Source organism: Capricornis sumatraensis, chromosome 4, assembly GCF_032405125.1.
Source record: "Capricornis sumatraensis isolate serow.1 chromosome 4, serow.2, whole genome shotgun sequence".
In the NCBI taxonomy this organism is placed as follows: Eukaryota; Metazoa; Chordata; class Mammalia; order Artiodactyla; family Bovidae; genus Capricornis; species Capricornis sumatraensis.
Window position 1 is genome coordinate 150,859,403 of NC_091072.1, and position 23,723 is coordinate 150,883,125.

The 23,723-nt window shown below is 50.7% G+C and overlaps 1 non-coding gene across 1 annotated transcript; it reads left to right on the plus strand.

Annotated features, from left to right (window-relative positions):
• Nucleotides 1–15,676: 15,676 nt before the first annotated feature.
• TRNAQ-CUG (transfer RNA glutamine (anticodon CUG)) lies at nt 15,677–15,749 on the plus strand. Its single transcript has one exon. It is a non-coding gene; the product is annotated as a tRNA-Gln (tRNA).
• The last annotated feature ends 7,974 nt before the right edge of the window (nt 15,750–23,723 follow it).

The window sequence follows — 23,723 nt, forward strand, 5'->3', positions numbered from 1 at the left end:
CCCCAGTCTGTCTGTAGTTGATGATAACCCGAACTTGCAGGGTGAGGGCCGTCTTGTGGGCCTGAGGCTTTAGCCTGTAGGAGCCCGTGCTACTTCCAGATAGATAATGTTAGAACTGAGTTGAATTGTAGGGTAAACACTTGCTGGTTGGTGACAGGAAAAACACCTAGTCACAGATTGGACTTGGTGACCAGAACTTTTAATGATTAAACACTAAAAGTATTACACTTCAAGTCAGAAGTAAGATAAAGAATGCTCACTTTCAACACTGAACACTCAACACTGTAACAGAAGTCCTAGCCGGTACAGTAGAATAAAAGAGCTCCGCAGATTGGAAAGGAAGACGTAAAACTGTCCTTGTGCTTAGGAATCGTGATAGAAGATTGAAAAGAAACAAACCATAAAAAGAGCTTCTGAGTTCAACAACACCAACATAACAAAATCAATTCCATTTTTATGCCAGAAATAAGAAATTTGATAACGCAATTTCTTAAAATATCCTGTTTAGATACAAAGTCATAATTTATCGAGTAGTGATAAATCCAACAAAGGATGAGATCTTTACAGAGAAAATGGTAACTGCTTTAAAAGATATCATTTCTGCATGAGACAGGGTGCTCAGGGCCAGTGCATTGGGATGACCCTGAGGGATGGGATGGGGAGAGAGGTGGGAGAGGGGTTCAGGATGGGGAACACATGTACACCCATGGCCGATTAATGTTATTGTATGGCAAAAACTACTACAATACTGTAATTAGCTTCCAATAAAAAAAATTAATTAAAAAACCAAAAGACATAATTTCTAAATAAATGGAGAAGAAACTGTGTGTTCGTGGAAAATAGTATCGCCAAGAGGTTGAATCTCTCTGGATAAATCATAAATTCAGTGAAAGTATGACTAAAATCCCACAGGGTTTTCCACAAACTTGAGTTGATTTTCAAGACACATGGAAGCCCAAGACAGTTCTCGAGTCATCTAACCCACTGCCTTCACCTTGGATTAGACCTTCCCATCCAAACCCAAGTCTTCCCTGGGTTCTGGCTGCAGAGCGACCACCCACCAATCATCAGACATCTCCGAAGCTCTTCCCTCTCAACGCGTCCAGAGTCACAAGGCTCGAGATTGAATCCCGCTCCTCCTCTGTCTCTCGGGAGAGGACATCACCATCTGCCCAGAGGCCAGCAGCCAAGGAATGTGCTTTGACTCCCCTCTCATCTCCCATCAGCAGTTAGTGACCACATCCTGGCTTTCTCTCCCGGAGCCCTACCCCAAAGCTCCAGCTTCGCCAGTGCTCACCTGGACGACCGGGCCAGTCCAATCCGGACTCCATCATCTTTTCACCGCAGCTTCTACAGAACACATCTGATCATGTGACTCCTGCACTTAAACTCTTTCCCAGGCTCTTAGATAATGAGATTTTACAAGGCCCTTCATCCGCTGATTCCGGCTCTCCAGCCATACCTTCTGTCCATCCACACCATCCTCCCTCTTCTTTGCACCCACTCCAAGCCCCAAATGACACCCCAACATGCCAAGCTCTCCCCCTGCACAGGGGCTGAGCTGCCTGTGACCTTCCTTCCCACCCCCTACTTTTCATCCGGCCAATTGTCACCCATCCTTAAGGTCCAGCCAAAATCTTCCTTCATTTTTCATTTTTGTCACTGAAGTATCCTTGATTTACAATACTGTGTCAGTGTCAGGGGTATGGCAGTTGCAGGCAAACTCACTTCCCCTGGGAGGATGGTCCCAGCCCAGTCTCTGTGCTCTGGGCACCCTCAGCCCCGGCTCCCAGGTGTAACTGCCGCCCCCCAACACACCGCAGCCCCCCAGAGGGCAAGGCTCGTCGTCTTTCTCTACTAAATCTTCCGCACGCTGCACACACTGGGGCACAGAAGGACGAGCACATGAACGGCTATTTGGTGCATGTTGTGGATTAATGATTTCTCTGTAGGAAGGACACAGGATTCTGTTTAGTGTCAGGAAACACAAGAAAATCTCAGCAACCTCTGGGCCTGGGCACACCCAAGGGAGGGCTTGAGTATGTATGCAAATCCCTTTGGGGTTTATCCTGGAGGCTGAAAAATCAAAGGATGATGCCTGGGAATCAAGAGAGTCCCAGGATCTGGCTCCGGTCCTACAAGCCGCTATGACCATGGACAAGTCCCTGTGTTTCCCTGGACCTCAGCCAGCTCACCTGTGAACTGTGCAGGCACCTCCTCCCTGCCCCAGCAGAGCCTGTGGCTCTCAACCTGACCCCCAGTCTCCAAAGGAAAGAGAAAGTCTCAGTCACTCAGTCATGTCCAACTCTTTGCGACCCCATGGACTGTTGCCTGCCAGGCTCCTCTGTTCGTGGGATTTTCCAGGCAAGAATATTGGAGTGGTTTGCCATTCCCTTCTTCAGGGGATCTTCCCAACCCAGGGATCGAACCTGGGTCTCCTGCATAGCCAGCAGATTCTTTTACCAACTGAACCACCAGGGAAGTTCAGTCTCATTATCAGAAAGATTTCAATAAAAGCTGTAAGCTCCCAGTTCTTTGGAAAAGTTCTGAGTAACCAGCATCACTGGTCCCTAGGAGGGAGCCAGAGTTTGCTTTCGGTGGGGGCAGAACCAGAGGCCTCCGGGGCAGGCCCTGGGGCCAAGTCAGGGATTATTTTTGTTCCTCTGCTGGTGGCACCTGGCCCAGGCTTAACGAGGCCATCTGTCCCCTCCAGCTCCTCCTGGCAGGCCCCCGAGGGTCTCTGGGGAGCACTGGGGGAGGGGCAAGGGGACCCTTCTCCCAGATGCTGCTGGCTCACCCCACTCCACACCCTTCGAGCCGTGGGCAGAGGCTGTGTGGAAGCTCTGTCACGGCCGTGGCCTGAGACAGAGGGAGAGGCCAGGCAGCCGGCCTCATGGGCCAGGAACAGCAGGCCACACAGGGCTGGGAGTAGCTCCATTTTGGTAACGGATCCCAGGTCCAGGACCTCAGGTGACCCGCTGCCCTGCTCTCCCCAGGGTGGACCCAGTGCAGGGCCTCGGCAGATCTGCCTTGTGGGGCAGTGTCCAGGCCTACCTCCCAGCTCGGGGAAGGAAGGACCTTGGGACCACAGTCCTTGTTCTGCCAGGGCCACATGGGACATCAGGGAAGTTGGAGCACCCTCCTGTCATCTCCCAACTTTCTGGCCTCCAGGGCACTTGCTGTGTTTAGTGTTAACCCCAGGAGAAAACCTAGGCATAGCCAGGAGAGACGACGCCTTAGATATTCACATTATTAACTAGCCAGTTTAATTATTACTGGGACTTCCCAGGTGGCTCAGTGGTAAAGAACCTGTCTGCCAAGCGGGAGACATGGGTTGGATCCCTGGATCAGGAAGATATCCTGGAGAAGGGAATGGCAACTCACTCTAGTATTCTTGCCTGGAGAATCCAATGGACAGAGGAGCCTGGTGGGCTACAGTCCATGGGGTTGCAAAGAGTCAGACACGACTGAGCGACTGAAGAACAACAGCCGTCCTGCCCCCAGATTGGAAGTGATGGAGACGGAAACTCAGGAAGTTCATAGGACTTGCCTGGTATCACCCAGAAAGTTAAGGAGAGACCATTAGGACAGGGCTCCTTCCCAGTCACGAGGATAGGAGCTCTGGGATCCAGGCTAAAGGTTACAGCCACACAGGACTCTCGGGAGGGGGTCTGACATCCTGCCCACCGATGTCTCAGCTCTCACGCAGCTGCTCCTCTCCTGGGGGGCTCTGGAAGAACCACCTCCTGCATCCCAGTGACTCCTAACTGAAAAGCTGGGAGGAGAAGAAAAAGTGGGGTTTCCTTCCAGAAATCACTCCCAATCCTCCTGATACAAGAGGCCAGGTGTAAAGATATAGGAGATGGAGGAGTTGTTCCTATGCTGTTTAGTCGCTCAGGCATGTCGGACTCTTGGCAACCCCATGGACTGCAGCACAAAAGGCTTCCCTATCCATCACCAACTCCCAGAGCTTGCTCAAATTCATGTCCATTGAGTCACTGCTCCATCCAACCATCTCATCCTCTGCCGCCCTCTTCTCCTCCTGCCCTCAATCTTTCCCAGCATCAGAGTCTTTTCCAATGAGTAGGTTCTTCGCATCAGGTGACCAAAGTATTGGAGCTTCAGTTTCAGCATCAGTCCTTCCAATGGCTATTCAGGGTTGATTTCCTTTAGGATTTATTGAGGTTGGCAACAGTAATCTGTGGTGGGGAAGCAGGTCCTGTCTGCCTCAACCCCAAACAGGGATCCTTCTTCAGGCTGAAGGACTTGTCTGCGCGACCCCATTATCAGAGCGTTCATACGTGCTAAGTCGCTTCGATAGTGTCCGGCTCTTTGTGACCCTGTGGACTGTAGCCCGCCAGGCTGCTCTATCCATGGGATTCCCCAGGGAAGAATACTGGAGTGGGTTGCTATGCCCTCCTGCAGGGGGTCTTCCTGACCCAGGGATCGAACCTGCGTCTCTTATGTCTTCTGCATTGGCAGGCAAGTTCTTTACCAAGAGCACCACCTGGGAATTCCAGTTATCAGGCCAGGTGGGGTCAAGTCTCTGAACCCCAGGTGCTTTGCCCGACCTGACTCAGTTGTTACAGAACCCACAGAACATCACGTTGGATGGAACGCGAATGTTTTCCATCCAACAGACATCAGAGCTGGGACGAAAATGGCTCTCCCATCATTACCATGGCTACTGCCACCAGCCTAGGCTCTGGAGATTGGACCCAAGGGTACGAGGACCACAAAGTCTCGCACACACTGAAGCAGGTGGAGACCTCCAGTGGGCTGGGCTGGGGCCGAGGGGTAGTCATCTCGGAGGCTTTGCTGCTCTGACCTCATTTCTGAAACTAGATCTGGAGGGAAATTCAGGACCAGTGGGCTCCAGCCTTCCTCCAGCCCCGCCCACTCTTTCCTCCAGCTCCTGGTCTCCTCACCGTCTCCAAATTCACACATATCACTTTCCAGAGGCCAGGGCTCTGTACTTAATTCTGGACACCAGTCCATCTACAAATATCTACAGAGGGTGGAGAGAATGGGAGAGGTCAGTAAAAGGGCACAAAACAGTTAACCTCTAAGAATAAGGTCTGAGGTCTAATGTCTCTCACGGTGACTGCAGCTGCTAGCCCCGGATTGTACAACTGAAATCTGCTAAGAGAGTAGCACGTAAATCTTCTCACACACAAGAGAAAACTATGTGAGCTGAGAGATGTGTTAACTAACCAGATGGAGGGGACCCTTTCATAGTGTACACGTACATTAAATCACCAGATGTGTGCTTGAAGTCTCTTACATTTCCAGATGTCAATTATGTCTCAAAACAGTTGAAACTGGGGCTTCCCTGGTGATTCAGATGGTAATGAACCCACTTGCAATGCAGGTGATGTAGGTTCAATCCCTGGGGTTGGGAGGATCCCCTGGAGAAGGGAATGGCTGCTCACTCCAGTATTCTTGCCTGGAGAATCCCGTGGACAGAGGAGCCTGGCAGGTTACAGTCCATGGGGTCAAAAAGAGTTGGACACGGCTGAGCAACTAAGGACCCACACAAAGTTGAAATTACCTACTGGATGCCAGGCTTGAGGTCCAAGATTACTAGGACATGGTCCTGCCCTCTACTTCCTTCAATCTGTGGGTCCAGGGGTCCCTGTGATGTGACGGTGCAAGTACAGTCATCCTTTATTATTCATAGGTTCCATGTTTGCAGACTCGCCCTTTCACTAGAATTGAGCCGAGGTCCAGCGAGGCTGCCCTGCCTTCCAGTTTCAGCTCAGACCCCAAACAAGCATCCTTTCCTCCGTCTATTTAGTGCCACAACTTTGACACTTCTATCTTTTTTGCTGTTGATCTCACTGTTTAAAATAGCACCCAAGTGAAGCGCTGGGGGGCTGACTGGTGACCCCAAGGGCAAGAAGGTCGTGACACGCCTTACAGAGAAAATTCGTGCATTAGATAAACCCTGTCTAGGCATGAGCGATGGCGCAGCTGGCCGTGAGTTCAATGTTAATGAATCAACAATCTGTAATAAATTATGTGTCTCTGGACAGAAATACAGATAAAACAAGGTTACGAATTAAACAGATGACAAAACTGTTGCAACCAGGGACTCACAGGACCCTAACCTGTGTCTGCCCTTGGAACTCTGGCTCTGTACCTGCTAATTCATGTTCCCAGTGACTCTATGGAAGTCAGGAATGACAAGAATCCAGTGTACCTGGGAGAGTAACAAGGGAAGCCATTACAGGTAAACATCTCAGGCAGAGGGAGGATTCTAACAGGCGCCAAGATCAAGGCCCTGGGAAAACCAAAGTTGGTGGCGAAAAATGTGCCCAAAGTCCCCAAGACAGCCAAAAGGTGGAGACAACCCAAATGTCCATCATGAGCTGAAGGGATAAACAGAAGGTCATCTATCCATACAGTGAATTATATTATTCAGCTTTAAAAAGGAATTTTTTAAAAAAAAAGATGGGGGGCAGGAGGAAGGGAGATGGTGTTCCAGTCAATAGGACTTGGCACTTTGACTGCTGGGGTCCAGTTTCAATCCCTGGTCAGGGAACTAAGAGTCCACAAGCCAAACAGCATGGCCAAAAAAAATTTTTTAATAAAAAAATTTAAAAAAAGGAATGTAATTCTGACACATGTTACTTGAGGACATTATGCTAAGTGAAATGTCAGACACAAAATCACTAATATTCTGTGATTCCACTTATATGAAACACCTAAAACAGGCAAATCCATGCAGACAGAAAGTAGAAGACAGGTGATGAGGGGCTGGGGGTTGGGGGAAGTTATGAGTTAAAGGGGACAGAGTTTCTGTTTGGAATGCTGAAAAAGTTCTGAAGTCGGAGGCTGATGGTAACACAAGATAATGCTACTGAACTAACTGTATACTTAACAATGGTTAAAATGGTACATCTCAAGCTGTGCACATTCTACCACACTTTTTAAAAATAAGCAATGGCAACCCATTCCAGTATTCTTGCCTGGAGAATCCTATGGACAGAGGAGCCTGGCGGGCTATAGTCCATGGGGTTGCAAAGAGTCAAACACGACTTGGTGACTAAACAACACCACCAGGAGATAGAAGGGAAAAAAGATGCCGATGGAAACGGGAGATAAAGGATCACTCCAGAAGTCCAGGGCCCACCATACAGGAGAGAAAGGAAGCTGCCTGCTTATAACCAGAAATGAAGAGAAAAGGCAGGCACTCCCCAAGGATGGGAGAAGGAACGGGGACAGGCCAGGCAGGGCAGTCCGTTGGACAGAAGTGACCACTGTGTGACTCAGAAGGCTAGCCAGGGCTCGAAGGATGCCAGCAAAGGGCCTTTTGCAAAAAACCACACAGAACCAGAGGCCATGATACCCAAACGCCCCCACAGTCCCTTCGCACTGGGCAGTACCCCTTCCTCCCTGAACGCACACAGCTCTGAAGAAGCTGAGCATGAGGCCGTGTGGTCCATCGTGAAGCTCAGAGTCTCAGGACCTGGCTAAGGTCTGCCTCTGAGCAGCTCTGCAATCACCCCCTGAAGCCCCTGCATCCTCACCTCGGAAACCAAACCAGACACCCACCCCTTGCAGAGCGGCGACAGGGACCGCATGGGATAAACAGCAAAGCCCTGCAGGGTAGCAGGGTGCCCTCCCTCTCCTTTCAGTGGGGATGTCGACTGCATCCCACTTCTTGACAGGACAGGATGGGGAGAGGGTGGAAGGGAAGAAGGCAAAAGACGAGCAGACACAGACCTTCCAGTGTGAACGCATGCTGGAACCAAAGTCACGGAGAGCCAGGCTTGGCCAGGAGGGCGGCGCTGTGGAGCCCAGGGTCAGAGGCCTGGCTGGGCCGCACACTGGCCAAGGGATACTGACCTGGCAAGCCATGACTCTCTGGGGCTACATCCTTGCAGATACACAGCAGAGGCAGTAACGATCGTGAGGACCAGGAAAACTCCTGTCCACAGGCATGGCACCTGGCTGGCTCCCAGAGGAATGATGGATGGATGACGGAGGGGGGGCAAGGACAGTGAGGAGCATCGCCCCTGGACAGTGGGAGGTGAGGAGCAGGAGGGGTGAGGGGCACGGAAAGAGGTAACTGGAGGAGAGGGAAGCAGGCCAGAGGGAGGAGTCAGCAGGGAGGGACAGAGAGGCTCAGAGAAGAAAAGAAAGAGGGGAGATAAGATCCCTGAGCAGACACAGGCTAGAGGCCCATCCCCAGACGCCCCACCCACCCCAGGGGCAGCAGTGTCAACAAGGGCGAGGCACCAGCACACCACCCCCTCTGCTCTGACCCTAGCCCTCCTCCCAAATGGCCAGGCTGTGGGTGTATATGGACCAAGCCCTAAGGCATCCAGGAAATGGGTGCCCAAGGCCCTCCACCCCCACCCCACCCTGGGGGCCTGCGATGGGGCCCCCAGGGGGCCTTGATGAAGCAGTTCTGAAGTCCCTCTGATCTCAGAAGGAAAACAAACTAGTTCTGCATTCAGACCTGGGGCCATGTCCCCTCCCTGGACCTCAGAATGTCCCCACAGACAAAGAGAAAAGCTGGGGAAAGTGGAATATTGCTCATGATGAAAAAGAAACAAGCTGTCAAATCAGGAAGAACATGGAGGAAGCCTAAAGGCATATTCCCGCGGGAGGCCCACCTGATGCCACCGAGAAAGGCTACGGACGCAGGACCACGCCTACAGGACATCCAGAGGGGGCGCCACTGTGGGGACACGCGAAGCTCCACGGAGGGATGAGCGAGGGGGGCACGGGCGTTCTTGGGCACTGAAGCTAGCCCATCCGATGCGGCAATGGTGCAAGTCACTTCAGTCGTGTCTCTTTGCAACCCTATGGACTGCAGCCTGCCAGGCTCCTCCGTTCATGGGATTCTCCAGGCAAGAATACTGGAGTGGGTTGCCATGCCCTCCTCCAGGGGACCTTCCCGACCCAGGGATCGGACCCGGATCTCATGTCTCCTGCGTTGGCAGGTGGGTTCTTTACCACTAGCGTCAGTCACCTGAAATTAGATATTTGTCCAAACCCACAGGGCACACAACACATAGATCAGACCCTAATGTAAATTGTGGCTTTCAGTTAATAATGTAGCATCATTAAGGCTCATCAAGGTAACAAAAATGCCACAGAAGCAAGAGTTAATAAAGGAGAAACTGGGGGAGGAGGAAGGGTATTCTGTGTAATTTCTGCCTAATTTGTATGTAAACCCAAAACTGCTCAAAATAATAACAAAAGCTATTAATTTTAAAAAAAGGTAAAAAAGAATATAGATATGTGGAACTGAATCACCGCTGTACAGCAGAAATTAACGAAGCATTGTAAATCAACTATACTTCAATAAAATAATTTTTAAAAAAGGTAGGGACTTCCCTAGCTGTCCAGTGATTAGGACTCCACGCTCTCACTGCTGAGGGTACAAGTTCAGTCCCTGATCCAGGAACTAAGACCCCACCAGCCTTGAGGAACAGCCAAAACCAAAATTTTGTGTATATATATATATATATATATATATATATACACATATATATATATACATGTATATATTTTATATACATACATATATACACACACACACACATTTGGGGAAACTGGGCGGGCCGGGGGGGTGGTGAGAGGCTTAAGCCTTGCAGGCTTGCATTTATTTTTCCTCTGGGCCCCTCTCAGGATTCTAACATAAAGCAAAGGTCTCGAAAGTACTGGAGGCGAAAGGACTGAACCAACCCACTGGTGTCCCTCTGGGTGCCTGTCCCAGAATTCAGATCTCTCAAGGGATAAAGAGCCCGGAGTCTCTGAAACTCCTCGAGTAGCGATTCCCCAGGCTGGGCTGGAGAGAGCTCCCCGAACACTCAGTCCCCAGCCTGGGGGCGGGGGTGGGGGGTACTGCCACACTCCATTGCTCCCCTTCTTCCCCTGCAGAGTGCGGGATGGTGCCCAGCAGTCAGGACCCAGGCAGTGCCCAGGCTGGGCACCCTTGCAGCACAAGGCCCCGCCCAGGGAGGAGCAGGTGGGAGGCCTTGCCGTGGCTGGGAGAGCAACCCAGGACCTACGACATCAGAAAGCCAAGGGTGGGGGCAGAGGCAGCCCCATCCTCAGCTCTGACCACTGTCTGGTCATCCCTGGGCAAGGCCTGCCCGGCAGAAGAGTGAGGACTCTGCATGTAGGCAGCACCCCAGCCCCCAGCACACAGGAGTGGGATGGGCTGGACAGAGCTTGGAGAGAGGCAGGAGGCAGCACCCACCCTACCCCAGGTCATTTTCATAGGAATCTCCTCATGTCTCAGAGCCACCCCCCGGACCAGGGTAGAAATTCTAGTGGCCACAGCCTTCGGACTCCAGGCTGAGGTCACACAACCCAGGACCCACCCTAACCCAGAAACTCACCCTGTGATTCCCTCCTGCGCCAGCCAGACACCCACCAGGCCCTTGCTCCTGCAGGGCAGCAAAGGTCCCACCTCCATACCAGGATGCACGGTCATCTTGTTAGGAAATGAGGCCATGTACTCAGCTGATACCCAGGCTTCACATAAGCATTTGTTGTTCTTGATGGGGTGCCCCAGCCTGGCCCAGTGGCCACAGGGAAGTCTAGCGCGGCTGGCCAGCGCGGGCACCTAGAGAGATGCCACCGGGGTCTCCTGATCTGAGACAGATGCTGTGCAGGGCAGGACCTCACAGAAGACCGGGTTCATTTCTCACCTTATCAGGAGGTCTTTCTCTAGGGGACTCCCAACCCCCACCTCACAGGGTCCCACCTTTGCCCCTGAAGAAAAGTCAAGGTTCAGGACACCAAATTCGTGCACCACACCCACTCTCTTTTTTTTCGCACTTTATTTTTCTATTTTTATTTTATAATATCTTAGAAAAGTTTATGTTGTTTGTTGTTCAGTCACTAAGTCGTGTCTGGTTCTTTGCGATCCCATGGACTGCAGCACGACAGGCTTCCGTGTCCTTCACCATCTCCCAGAGTTTGCTCAAACGCATGTCCATTGAGTCGGTGATGCCATCCAACCATCTCATCCTCTGCCCCCTTCTCCTCCTGCCCTCAATCTTTCCCAGCATAAGGGTCTTTTCTAACGAGCCGGCTCTTCACATCAAGTGGCAGAAGTATTGGAGCTTCAGTTTCATCATCAGTCCTTCCAATGAATATTCAGGGTTGATTTCCTTTTGGATTGACTGGTTTGATCTCCTTGCAGTCCAAGGGACTCGCAAGAGTCTTGAGTTTATAACAGCATATAGATGTATCATTATACATGTATATGGGCTTCCCTGGTGGTTCAGAGGGGAAAGAATCTGTCTGCCAATGCAGGAGACAAGGGTTCCATCCCTGGGTTGGGAAGATCCCCTGGAGAAGAGCATGGCAACCCACTCCAGTATTCTTGCCTGGAGAATCCCATGGACAGAGGAGCCCGGTGGGCTACAGTCCATGGTGTTGCAAAGAGCTGGACACGATTGAGCAACTAAGCACAGCACACAGCACAGCGTACATGTGCATATGTATGAATATGTAATAAACTGGATAGAGGAAATAAAATATTCACTTTATTTTAGGCTGGAAGATTTTTATAGAGTTACACTGGAAGATCATTTAGTCCTTTTCCAGTTATACCCCATTGTGATTTCTTACTTTTCTGATTATTTAAGAACATTTACTGACATTTAAGAACATTGTTCAGGAGCTTCCCTGGTGGCTCAGCTGGCAAAGAATCAGCCTGCAATGTGGGAGAGACCTGGGTTTGATCTCTAGGTTGGAAGATCCCTTGGAGCAGGGTATGGCAGCCCAATCCAGTATTCTTGCCTGGAGAATCCCCATGGACAGAGGAGCCTGGTGGGCTACAGTCCCTGGGGTCACAAAGCGTCAGACATGACTGATTGACTATGCACACAAGAACATTGTTTACAATAAGACGTCAGGTTGTTACAAACACATTGGGATGCAATATCTAAGGTAATAATTATCTTAACAAAATGACATGTAGTGAGTACTAGAGACTAGGGACAGAAATAGCCCTGGAAACTCCATGGATGCGAATGAGATGACAGGGGCTTCCCTGGTGGTCCAGTGGCTAAGACCCTGTGAGTCCAATGCAGGGGGTCTGGGTTCAATCCCTGGTCAGGGAACTAGATCCCACATACCCTAACTAAAGATCCCATATGCTGTGGAACAACTAAGCCCGTGAGCCACAACTATTAAGCCTGTGCTTAGAGTCCCTGTTCAGTGACAAGAGAAGCCACTGCAATGAGAAGCTCACACACAGCAAGTGGAGAGAAGCCCCCGCTCGCCAAAACTAGAGAAGGCCTGTGCCGGAAGGAAGACCCAGAGCGGCCATAAATAAATAAATACATAAAAATTTTTAAAAGACTGAAAATAATAAGCTTATAAATAATAAAAGAAAAAAGAATGAGATGATAAAACAGTATTATTCCTGATAAAGTTAATCACCATGTTCTCAAATAACAGGGTTTTTGTTTTTGCTTTCTTACACATATCTCTTTTTTTATTGGAGTATAAGTGGTTCAGCAGTAAAGAATCTGTCCAGGTTCAATCCCTGGGTCAGGAAGATCCCTTGGAGAAGGAAATGGCAACCCACTCCAGTATCTTGCCTGGAAAATCCCAGGGACAGAGGAGCCTGGCGGGCTACAGTCTGTGGGGTCGCAAAGAGTCAACACGACTGGGCGACTCAGCACACATAGTTGCTTTACAACTCAGCGTCAGTTTCTGCCGTACAGCGAAGAGAATCAACCCACCATCTTCTTTTGGAAATTTCCTCCTTAAGCGAGTTTTCCAAAAATCTATATAAATCAGACATCTGAGAAGCGACTTGTAACCAGAATATTAAAGACAAAACAATCAAAAGAAAGAAAATAGGCAAAAGATTTGGACAGACATTTCCCCAAGGAAACTGTATGAATGGCAAGTAACTAACCTGAAAGGTCAACAAGGAAATGCAAATTAAAACCGTGGCCTCGATGAGATTCTACTACACACCCTGGGGGATGGCACATACAAGCCAGAGGGAAACAGAACACCACCACGCGCTACAACAGATACTGTGAGGGAGCACCGCCACTCCGCTGGGAGGAATGCAAGACGCGACACGGGGAAAAACAGTTCGGCAGCTTCTTTTCTGAGATGTTTCTTTGATGCGGATCTCTCTCTTTTTTTTTCTAAGTCTTTATTGAATTTGTTGACAATATTGCTTCTGTTTTATGTTGTTTTTGGCCACGAGGCATGTAGCATCTTGGCTCCTCGACCAGGGACTGGAACCATCCTCCTTACGGTGGAAGCATAAAGTCTTAACCACTGGACCACCAGGGAGGTCCCTTGGCAGTTTCTTACACCATTAAACATACATACACGGTGTGACCCAGCAGTCCCACTCTAGGTATTTATCCAAGAGAAATGGAGGCCTGTTTTCACAAAAAAACCAACACGTTAGTGACGATAGCAGCTTACACAATCAACAAAGGCTGGAAACACCCCAAGTCCTTCAACCAGTCAGTGGCCAAGCACACTGTGGGATGTTGTATAATGAGATCCTTACAACTCAGGGTCTTCTGACCCACACGCCACCTAGTGAAGGCCACAGAGCCCAAAGCTCCATGCGGTGTGATTCCACAGGAGGACAGGACCACAGGAGTGAGAGGAGATCAGAGAAGGCAGAGTGGGTGAGGGGCGACAGGGCTGCAGTATCGGGCAGTTGTCTGGGGAGATGGACAGTCATGGACCCTGATTATGGTAGCCACCACCCAACTCTGTACATCTGTCAAAGTCCATCGGACTGAGACTTCCCTAGTGGTCCAGTGGCTAAGACTCAGCACTCCCAATGCAGGGGACCCCCATTCAATCGCTGGTCAGGGAACTGGATCCCATGTTCTGCAGGCTGGATGGAAGACTGAAGATCCCACATGGCACAATTAAGGTCCAGTAGAGCCAAATGAAGAGAAGGCAATGGCACCCGCTCCAGTACTCTTGCCTGGAAAATCCCATGGACGGAGGAGCCTGGAAGGCTGCACTCCATGGGGTCGCGATGAGTCAGACACGACTGAGCGACTTCACTTTCACTTTTCACTTTCATGCATTGGAGAAGGAAACAGCAACCCACTCCAGTGTTCTTGCCTGGAGAATCCCAGGGATGGGGGAGCCTGGTGGGCTGCCGTCTCTGGGGTTGCCCAGAGTTGGACACGACTGAAGCGACTTAGCAGCAGCAGCAGCAGAGCCAAATAAATTCAAAAAGAAAGAGAAAAAGCCCACAGGACCGACACATCACAAGGAGTAAACTCTACTGCAAGTTGACAAGTAAACTTTTAACAGGTCCTCCTCATTCTGCCCAGAGGCCCCCAAAGCAACCTCGTCATAAAGCCCAGTGATCTCCCCCCACTTCCCCTCCGCATTGTCTCATGACCACAGACCCGCAATCACTACTACTTCTGTCTTCTCGAGGACGCTTCTCCCACTCGCTTCCTCCCTCCCTCTCTCCTTCTCTCTGTCCCTCTTACACACACCCGCACACACAGCTGTCAAATACCCATCCTTCAAAGTCAGCCCGAGTACCTCCTCCTCCATGAAGCCTTCCCTGGCTGCTCCCTCTCCAAGTGGGAATGAATCCTCTTCCCTGGGCACCCCCTCAGCACTGATCAGTGCTTCTCCGTCGCCCTCCTTGGCGCACCCCCACAGGCTCTCAGTGTTTGCCACTCAGGGTGTCTCCCCTGCCTGATGGGACACTCCTCGAGCACAGAGACCAGGCCCTCCCTTCCAGGTTCCCCCCACCACACCTGGCCCAGCGCCCGGCACACAGTGGGTGCTCTGTGACCACTGTGGCTTGGCCAGGGGCAGGTGCAACCAGGGGGTTGGGGGTTGATGCCAAGACAGAGAGCTGGCACTGCTGGCGCTGGCAGAGCTCCAAGGTGGGTATCGGAAGCCACTGATCCTGTCTCCCTTCTTCTCCTGCACAAGCAGCAAGACTACCAAGAGCTGGAGGCAGCCCCGCCTCCCATCCCAACTCGAGGTCCTGCCATTTACAGCGGAGCATCTGGCCACGCAGCAGAGCTCCGAGCCCCAAGCAGACAGACACCCAGGACACACCTCTTGAGGTCTGGACCCTGCCCTGTCCTGCCCTGTCCTGTCCTGTCCTGTCGTTGGGGTGCTGACATTTCTCTCCCATGAGGCGGCCCTCTGCAGCAACGGTGGATCAGCCCATCTGATCTGAACCCATTTCACTCTGTAGAACTAGGGGGCCACCCAGGGAGCACAGGGTCCCCCTACAACAGGGCTTTCCCGAGTTCATCACCACCTGCCCCTCTAGCCTGTCCAGGGGTTAAGGACCAGTTACAGGTCATTTATTTGATAAGCACTTTATAGAAAGTTTCTGGAGAAGGAAAGGGCAACCCACTGTAGTATTCTTGCCTGGAAAATTCCATGGACAGAGGAGCCTGGCAGGCTACACAGTCCACGGGGTTGCAAAGAGAAGGACATAAAAAAGAAATGAAAAAGCAAAAAAATAAATAATAAAAAACAAAACAAAGAGAAGGACACGACTGAGCAACTTTCACTTTCACTTTTATACAAAGTTTAATACGTGCCAGGCCAAAAACACCAAGCGCTTTACAAACATTGCCTAATTTAATCTTCACATCAACCATATGGGCTTGGCACTGTTAGTATTATTGACCCCATTCATAAGAGGGGTAAATAAGAGACTTCCCTGGTGGTCCAGTGGTTAGGACTCTGTGCTTCTGCTGCACAGGGCACAGGTTCAATCCCTGGTCAGGGAGCAAAGATCCTGCACACTGCTAGGCAAGGGAAAAACAAACAAACAAAAAATGTGGAAAACAAGACACACTGAAGTCTGAAAACTTGCCCCAGGCCACATAGCTGATAAGAAGCAGAAAGAGCAGGCCAGCTGTGAACCTACACGGTCCAAAACAGTGGCCAGTCACATGTGGCTGCCGGGCACTTGAAAAGTGGCTGGGCGACAGAGACGAGCCGATGAGTATAAAACACAGGCTGGATCGCTAACCCTTTATATGAGAAGCAACGTAAACAATCTCATTGTATTGTTTTACTATTGATTATACAGTAAGCGGTAATATTTCAGACACAGAAGCTTAATAATATATTATTAACACTCATTTGGTCAGTTTCTTTTCGCTTCTTTAATGTGGCTCCCAGAAAACATACAATTTCACATTCCCATCAGACGGCGCAGCTCTGCAGTCTGCTCACGGCCGCTACCCCCAGCCAGGGCATCTTCCCCGGCCCCAGCCTCGGGGGCAGCCTGCCCCTGACAGCTGTCCACTCAGCTTTCACAGGGTGATGGGGGGCCATGCAGTCCCACCATGTCTCCCCCCTCGGACACTGCCTTCCCCCCTGCCCACATCTCTCAGCCTCTCCTCCGGCATTACCTCCCTCTAGCAGGATGGATTTTCCAGAAAGTCCAAGTGGGAAATACGCCCCCACCCTACTGGTGGAGAAACAGGCCAGGACCACAAAGTGGAGGCGAGATCCCAGAGGTCACTAATGCTATCTCCCAGCCAGAGCGGAGACCTCCTGTGAAGTATCCCGAACACATTCTTCACAGAAATAGAAACTGGATGTGGGTCCGCCTGGTCCTCCCTCCTCAAATGGACCGCAGATCAGATGGAGGGGTCTGCTGCTCCCGAAAAGAGGGCTGCCTCCTGGGAGAGAAGTGCCAGCAGCCACCCTTGCTCCATCCTGGCGGAGACAACCACAGCTCAGTGCTCCCTAGGTCTGGTGTGTCCACCCTCCAAAACCAGAAGAGGCTCCCAGTGTGGCCAGAGCACCGCAGTGGCCTCAGCCCTCCTGTCGCAGGCCCCTCCCACAACACTGTCTCTGCAGCGGAGAGCCAGATGGACCTGGGCACATGCCCCAACCCCACATTAATCTCCATGTAACTTCCTCCTCCTCTGTAGCCTAAGTTATCTAAGTCACTTCAGTCGTGTCCGACAGTGCAACCTCATGGACTGTAGCCTGCCAGGCCCCTCTGTCCATGGGATTCTCCAGGCAAGAACACTGGGGTGGGTTGCCATTCTTTTCTCCAGGGGATCTTCCTGACCCAGGGATCAAACTAGCATCTCCTGCATTAGCAAGCGGGTTCTTTACTACTGAGTCACCTGGGAATTCTCCTCTGTAAAGTAGAGGCTAAAAAAGCAACACAAAGCCTATGTCACAGAGCTGCTACAAAGATTAAATGAGAGATTTCGAGAGAGATGCTTAGAATACTGCCTGGCATCCAGTAGGCACTTAATAAATGCTCATTTCCCTTCCCCTTCCTTCATCAACCAAAAACCTCAAGATTTTTCTCCTCACAAGGATTGACAGTAAGTTCCTATTCTATATAATTGATGTTCCGAACTTAAACGCACGATTTTACAAGTCAACTTTTTAGATTTCATCTTCAGATAGGCAAACACACTAGACGTCAAGCAATTTTGAACTGGTTAAACATTGAAGACAGTTTTTAAAAGTCCAGCAGGGCACAGTTAAATAAATTGTCATAGGGTACAATACTGTTTGGGGCTTCCCAGATGGCCCTAGTAGTAAAGAAGCCACCTGCCGACACAGGAGACTCAGGTTCGATCCCTGGGTCGGGAAGACTCCCTGAAGAAGGGAATGGCTACCCACTCCAGGATTCTTGCCTGGAGAATCCCAGGGACAGAGGAGCCTGGTGGGCTACAGTTCAGAGGGTTGCAAAGAGTTGGACACAACTTAGCGACTGAGCACATAGTGTTCAGTAGCTTAAAAAAAAAAAAAAAAAGAGTATAACTGCAATTATGCTAAAATATACAGATTTGCATGAACACAAATTTGGAGGGACATATACCAAAATACCAACGGTTCTCATCCTTAAGTTGCGGTCCTAGGTATTATTTTATTTTCCCCTTTATGTATTTCTTTTCCTGGCGTTCGAGAATGAGCATGTATTTACTTTAACTGAAAAAAAATTTTTTTTTAATTTCTGAGTTCTGCCTAACCTCAGCCTCCTAGCCAGTTGAGATGGTTCTGAATCCTGGTTCTGTCATCCTATGTGCTTGTTATCCTGAGCACCCACAGAACTGATAAGAGGACAAAGCCAAAAAAAAAAAAAAAAGAGAGAGAGAGAGAGAGAGCCCTGTGACACATCACTACAGACCTCGCCCCAGGGCAACACGAGGTCGTACCAGGACACAGGGTGCTCTTTCAGGCAGCTCCAAATCCCTCTTACCGCTCTTATCAGCCAGAACACGCTCAATTCTCTTGAACCCAAGAAAATCCTACACCCAAATTAGATTTTTTTCCCATGACTTGGTGAGTGAACACACACTGGCTGCTAGCTTCCTCAAATTCATTTCTGAAGCCCCCCCCCCAGACCAAATGTTCAAACATCTGACCAGGAATTTGGTAAAAGATCCATAAGAAGTATATCAACTAGTCTTGCCCCCTGTGTGTGTGTTAGTCACTCAGTCGTGTCCAATTCTTTGCCACCCTACGGACTGTAGCCCGCCAGGCTCCTCTGTCCATGGGATTCTCCAGGCAATAATACTGGAGTGGGTTGCCACTTCCTCCTCTGGGGATCTTTCCAACCCAAGGATAGAACCTGTGTCCCCTGCATTGGCAGGCAGATTCTTTACCGTCAGGGCTACCTGGGAAGCTTGGCCCCTAGAAGGGTTGAACCAGGACAATGTGGGTTGCTCTGCCATGCTCACCTCCTCCCACTGGTCAGGGCTCCTCCCAGGGCCCAGAAGCTTCTTTCTGGTTCCCAGAACCCGATCTGTGAGCACTGGCCACCTGAACTGAGGAAAAGCAAGTAGTCTGACTCACTTCTCCAGAAGCCGCCTTAGCTCTCTCCCAGGTCGGCTCTGCTCTTACAAAGATGAAGGCTAGATAAGGGTGCTTCATCTCCCAGAACATCCTGCCACCTGCTCTGGGTAGGATCTCCCTCTGCCTGTCCTGGTCGGAATAATCCCTCTCTGTCGCCCAGCTGACCCAGACCAGTTGCCTCCCCACCCAGACCTCTGCCCACTGCCCAGTCAACGATTACTCGAGGCTCAACGCCAAGATGGCCGTCAGCCAGGAAGAAACAAGACTGGTCTTTTATCCCAGCCAGGCCCATTCACACAGACATCCCATCCAGGGAGCTGGCAGGAAGGGAGGACCGTGGTTCTGGTGGGAGTGAGCCCGGCTGGCGGACCCCAGGGACACCTCTGCTGAGAAGACGCTGAGCAGGAGGTGCAGCCAGAGTGGGCTTCAGCGGCCCAGGTCTCTGAGTCAACAGCGCCTGCAGAGAAGACGCCCACCCTGTGTGTCAGCGGCCCGGCCCCAGTGCCCTCTGCCCTGCCCCCAGCGCCCTGCCTTTCCTCCAGGCCGGATGGGTATCCCCTCCCCCACGACAGTCACCCAGCCTCCGCACAGCTCCATTTCCTGCCCCCGGTGACTCCTCTGAAGTCCATTGTTCCAATGAAGTTTGGGTCAAAGGAAGGCGAGTCCCACCCTTGGGGGCCCGCCCACCCTCAGCAGGACGCACAGCAGGGAGCCGGGCCCATCCCCCTGATGGGCGAAAGGCCAGAAGGTGTGGGCACCCTGGGGAGAAGGGGGCTGCAGTTCCAGTGGAAATCTTCCCAAAGGGCCAGTCGCAACAGCTGAGGCTCGGGGACCACACCTGAGGAGCTGGCTGTTGTTCAGTCACCAAGTTGTGTCCGACTCTTTGTGACCCCAGGGACTGCAGCACGCCAGGATTCCCTGTCCTTCACCAGCTCTCAAACTCATGTCCGTTAAGTCAGTGATGCTAACTAACCCCCTTCATGGATCACAGCCTTGTCGTGGTGACTTGCCCCAAGAACCCCATGGACATGAATAGTATGAGAGGAAGTGCGCTAGAATCTCCTTGCTGTCCACATGGCAAAACCAGAAACGTAGGAAGAACTGTCATTTCAGGAAAGGTCAAGGCAAAGCTGGAATGAGATCCTAGAGCTGGAGGCTGTGCCAGCGACACAGCGCTGCCCCCACGTCCACCTGGGCCCCGAGCTGGTCACACCGCCGGGAGGGGGGGCCGACAGCAGCTGTTCAGCTACAATTTCAGAGCCTGAAAGGGAGCTGTGGTCTCAGCCCCTGCCAGCAACAGGTCACAGGGGGCAAAGGCAGGCAGGCCACCCAGGCCCAACCTCGGCGGCAGGAAGGCCATCACGTCCTCCACTGCCACGCTCTGTGACAGTCACCCGTACAAGGCCGGGACGGAAGTCCAAGCTGGCTGTGCTCCGCATCCCAAGATACCTGGAAGGACAGGGACGCTTCTCATCTGGCTAAGTGACCTGCAGACCCAGGAGGAGAAAGGCGGGAGCATTTTAAAGATCTCTTGTGGGAACTCCCTGGCAGTCCAGTGGTTAAGATCCCGAGCTTCCACTGCAGGGAACACGGGTTCGATCCCTGGTCAAGGAACTAAGATTCCACATGACACCATTGCGGCAAAATAGGAAAAAAAAAAAAGACTTCTTGAAGTCCCTACCCACTTCCAGAGGTCATTCTCAGGTTCCACAGTTCCTAAGGGAGTATTTCTGCCCAAACAAGCTTATCTGAGCCACAAGATGGAAGACATCCCCAGGCGGAATACTCCAGACTCCACACCTGTTAGACCAAGGTGGCCAGTGGTCTGGGCATTTCCACCCACAGAGCAGGAGAGAGAAGGCATCAGAATGGACCAGAGTGGACCTCCAGTCCTAGCTCTGCCACCCACCAGCCATGAGACCTTAAGCAAGTTATGGTCCCACCAGGGCCTCAGTTTCTCATCTTTACATTTATTATTTTTAAAATTTTATTGAAGTATAGTTGATTTACAACATTGTACTAATTTCAGGTGCATAGCAAAATGATTCAAATATATATATCAAATATATATATATGTTTTAGATTCTTTTCCATTATAATTTATTACAAGATACTGAGTAGAGTTCCCTTTCTACAGTAGGTACTTATCGATTTTATACAAAGCAGTGTGTATCTGCTAATCTCAAACTCCTAATTTATCCCTCCCCCACTCATTCCCCCTTTGGAGACCATAAGTTTGCTTTCTGTGTCCGTGAGTCTATTTCTGCTTTGTAAATAAGTTGTTTTCTACCATTTTCTTTTAGATTCCATGTGTAAGTGGTATCACACAGTATCTGCCTTTGTCTGACTTACTTCACTCAGTATAAAAATGTCTAGGTTCATCCACGTGCTCATCCAAAGAGCATTATTTCATACTTAATACTTTTTATGACTAAGTAATATTCCCTTGTGTATCTATACCACATCTTCTTTATCCATTGATCCATCGATGGACATTTAAGTGCCTTCCATGTCTTGGCTACTGTAAATAGTGCTGCTATGAACATAGGGGTACATGTATCTTTTCCAATTATAGTTTTCTCCGATATATGCCCAGGAGTGAGATAACGAGATCATATACTAACTCTATTTTTAGTTTTTTTTTTAAGTAATCTCTATTCTCTCTTCTCCATAGTGAGTGCTTCCCATCTTTAATACGAGGGGGGTTTGGTGCTGACATTAGAGTTCTTTAAAGTTTAGCAAGTTCACCCTGGAATCTGAACATGGAGAGCCTGTGCTGTTCAGTGACGAAGCCCAAACCCCACCTCTACCTGGGCTGCTGGTTCCTAAACCCGAGATAGGAAACCTGTAGAGTTCAGCGTACAGTAAACACTCGATCCGTTTTGCTAAATAATCATGAATGACAGGGTAGGGTTTAGCAAAGGTGTTCAGGAAATTCCCTGGATAAGGGGGCTCTGTGGTGAAATAGGGTTAGGAAACACTGGCTGCTCCTGCACGGTGCAAGTCGCTCTGCCAACAATGAATTTTCACCACGAAAACTTCTTGGATAGATGTTAATTACCCCTCCCCCATTACTCATCAGGACACTGAGCCCGAAGCCTTAAAGGTAGTAACTGTCAGGATTTATACCCTGCTATGTCTGCCCCCAAACCTGAGTCCTTTCTACTACAACTATAGACCAGACACCCTCGAAGCCCCACCCACACACCTGGCCTGAGCAGGTGAAGGAGGAGGTGGCTCCCAGCAGAATATCTGTGTCCTCAGGGTGGATGGAGGACCAGTGGGAGTCCCCACCCCTCAGGGCATCTCGGCCCTTCCTTGCAAGAAGCCCTGAAGGTTATGCCCACAGCATCTTGTCATGGGATGAAGAGATAACTCAGGGATCAGTCTGTGGCCCCCACCCTCCTCGAATGCTGTCAGTCTCAAACTTCTGCCCATCTCCTGGGCACAGGGGCTCTCGCCCCACCCTGTTCCACCCTCTGAAATGTTTCCAGTGGTAAAACTCCAAAGGGAGAGAAAACAGAAGGCATAGCAGAAAGGAAGAGATGAGGAAACAGCTATCCAGAAGGGCCTCCCCACAGGTCAACCCAGTGAATCAGAGGCAGCCTTCCCCCCTAGGAGGGCAGGAAAACATTCTCACTACATCCCAGTGCCTGGTGGTCCAGTCAGTCAACAAGAATGAGGGTCCTTCCATTTGACCCCCAGGCAGCTCCAAGGAGAGCTGGACCAGTAGTTCAATTTACCCCTGTCCTTGGAGCCAACTTTAAAAGCACTGGCTAGACAAATACTATATGATATCACTCACATGTGGAACCTAAAAAACACAACAAACCAGTGAACATAACATAGGACTCACGCATATAGAGACTCGTTCATTGGTTTCCAGTGGGGGAGTGGAGGGTGGAAGGAGCAAGCTAGGGGTGGGGGAAGGGCAGGTACAAACTATTGAGTGTCAGACAGGTACAAACTCAAGGATGTATTGTGCAACACGGGGAGTATAGCCAGTATTGTTGTAACCGCAAATGGAAAGTAACTTTTACAAATTGTATTTTTTTTAATTTTTTAATTAAAAAAATAAAAGCACTGCCTACACAAATCTCAAGATGCAAAATGAGCTCTTTCTGGGGGGAGGGTGTCCAACCCCTCCCACAAACATGCCCAAGTCTCACTATCAACAACCCACCCCATCATGGAAAGGCAAGAATCTCAGCTTCCCTAAACTTTCTACCAACGTGTTCCCTAAACTCTTCCAGGCAAGAACAAAACCGATCTCCCCAGAAAGACAGCTGCCTGCGAGAGGCAGGTGTGCACAGCTTCCCTGCAGCTTCGCGGGTCCAGGGCGAATGAAGCCCGGGGACCACACAGCCCCACAGCCACCGCCAGCTCCTTGGGCACAGACACCACCAGAGACTCGCTGTCCTGCCCCCGCTCCTGCAGGGAGGGAGGACTGTCCCGCCCAGGAACATCCTCACGGGGGAAACACACACAGAGACGTGGCATCTCGCTAGTCCTCCGAGACGCTCAGCTTACAGACAAACAGCGCTTTTCTCGGGTGGAAAGGCGCTCCCGTTCAACACAAACATGCCTCCTGAAAGGTAGGTGATCTCATCGGTGAGCAGGTATCACCCTCAGATACCCGGAGCTAAGGAGGCGGCACAGTCACACGCCACGTAAAATCATCACTGACCTGCCAGGTCTGGCCCCGAACCCCCTCTCCCCTCGACACACAAGTGCACAGAGGCGCGGGTCTGCTCGCCCTCCGGGGAAACGTTCGCTTCGGGCTGTGGAGCTCTGCTCTTCAGACTCACTGGCCTCCAGCACGGAACGCACCACGCTTCTCAAGCCCTGGGAAATGGGGACCTTTGGCGGAGGTCCTCTCCCCTCTCGCAAAGCCTCGGCTTGAAATCGCCAGGACACCCTTTCCAAGC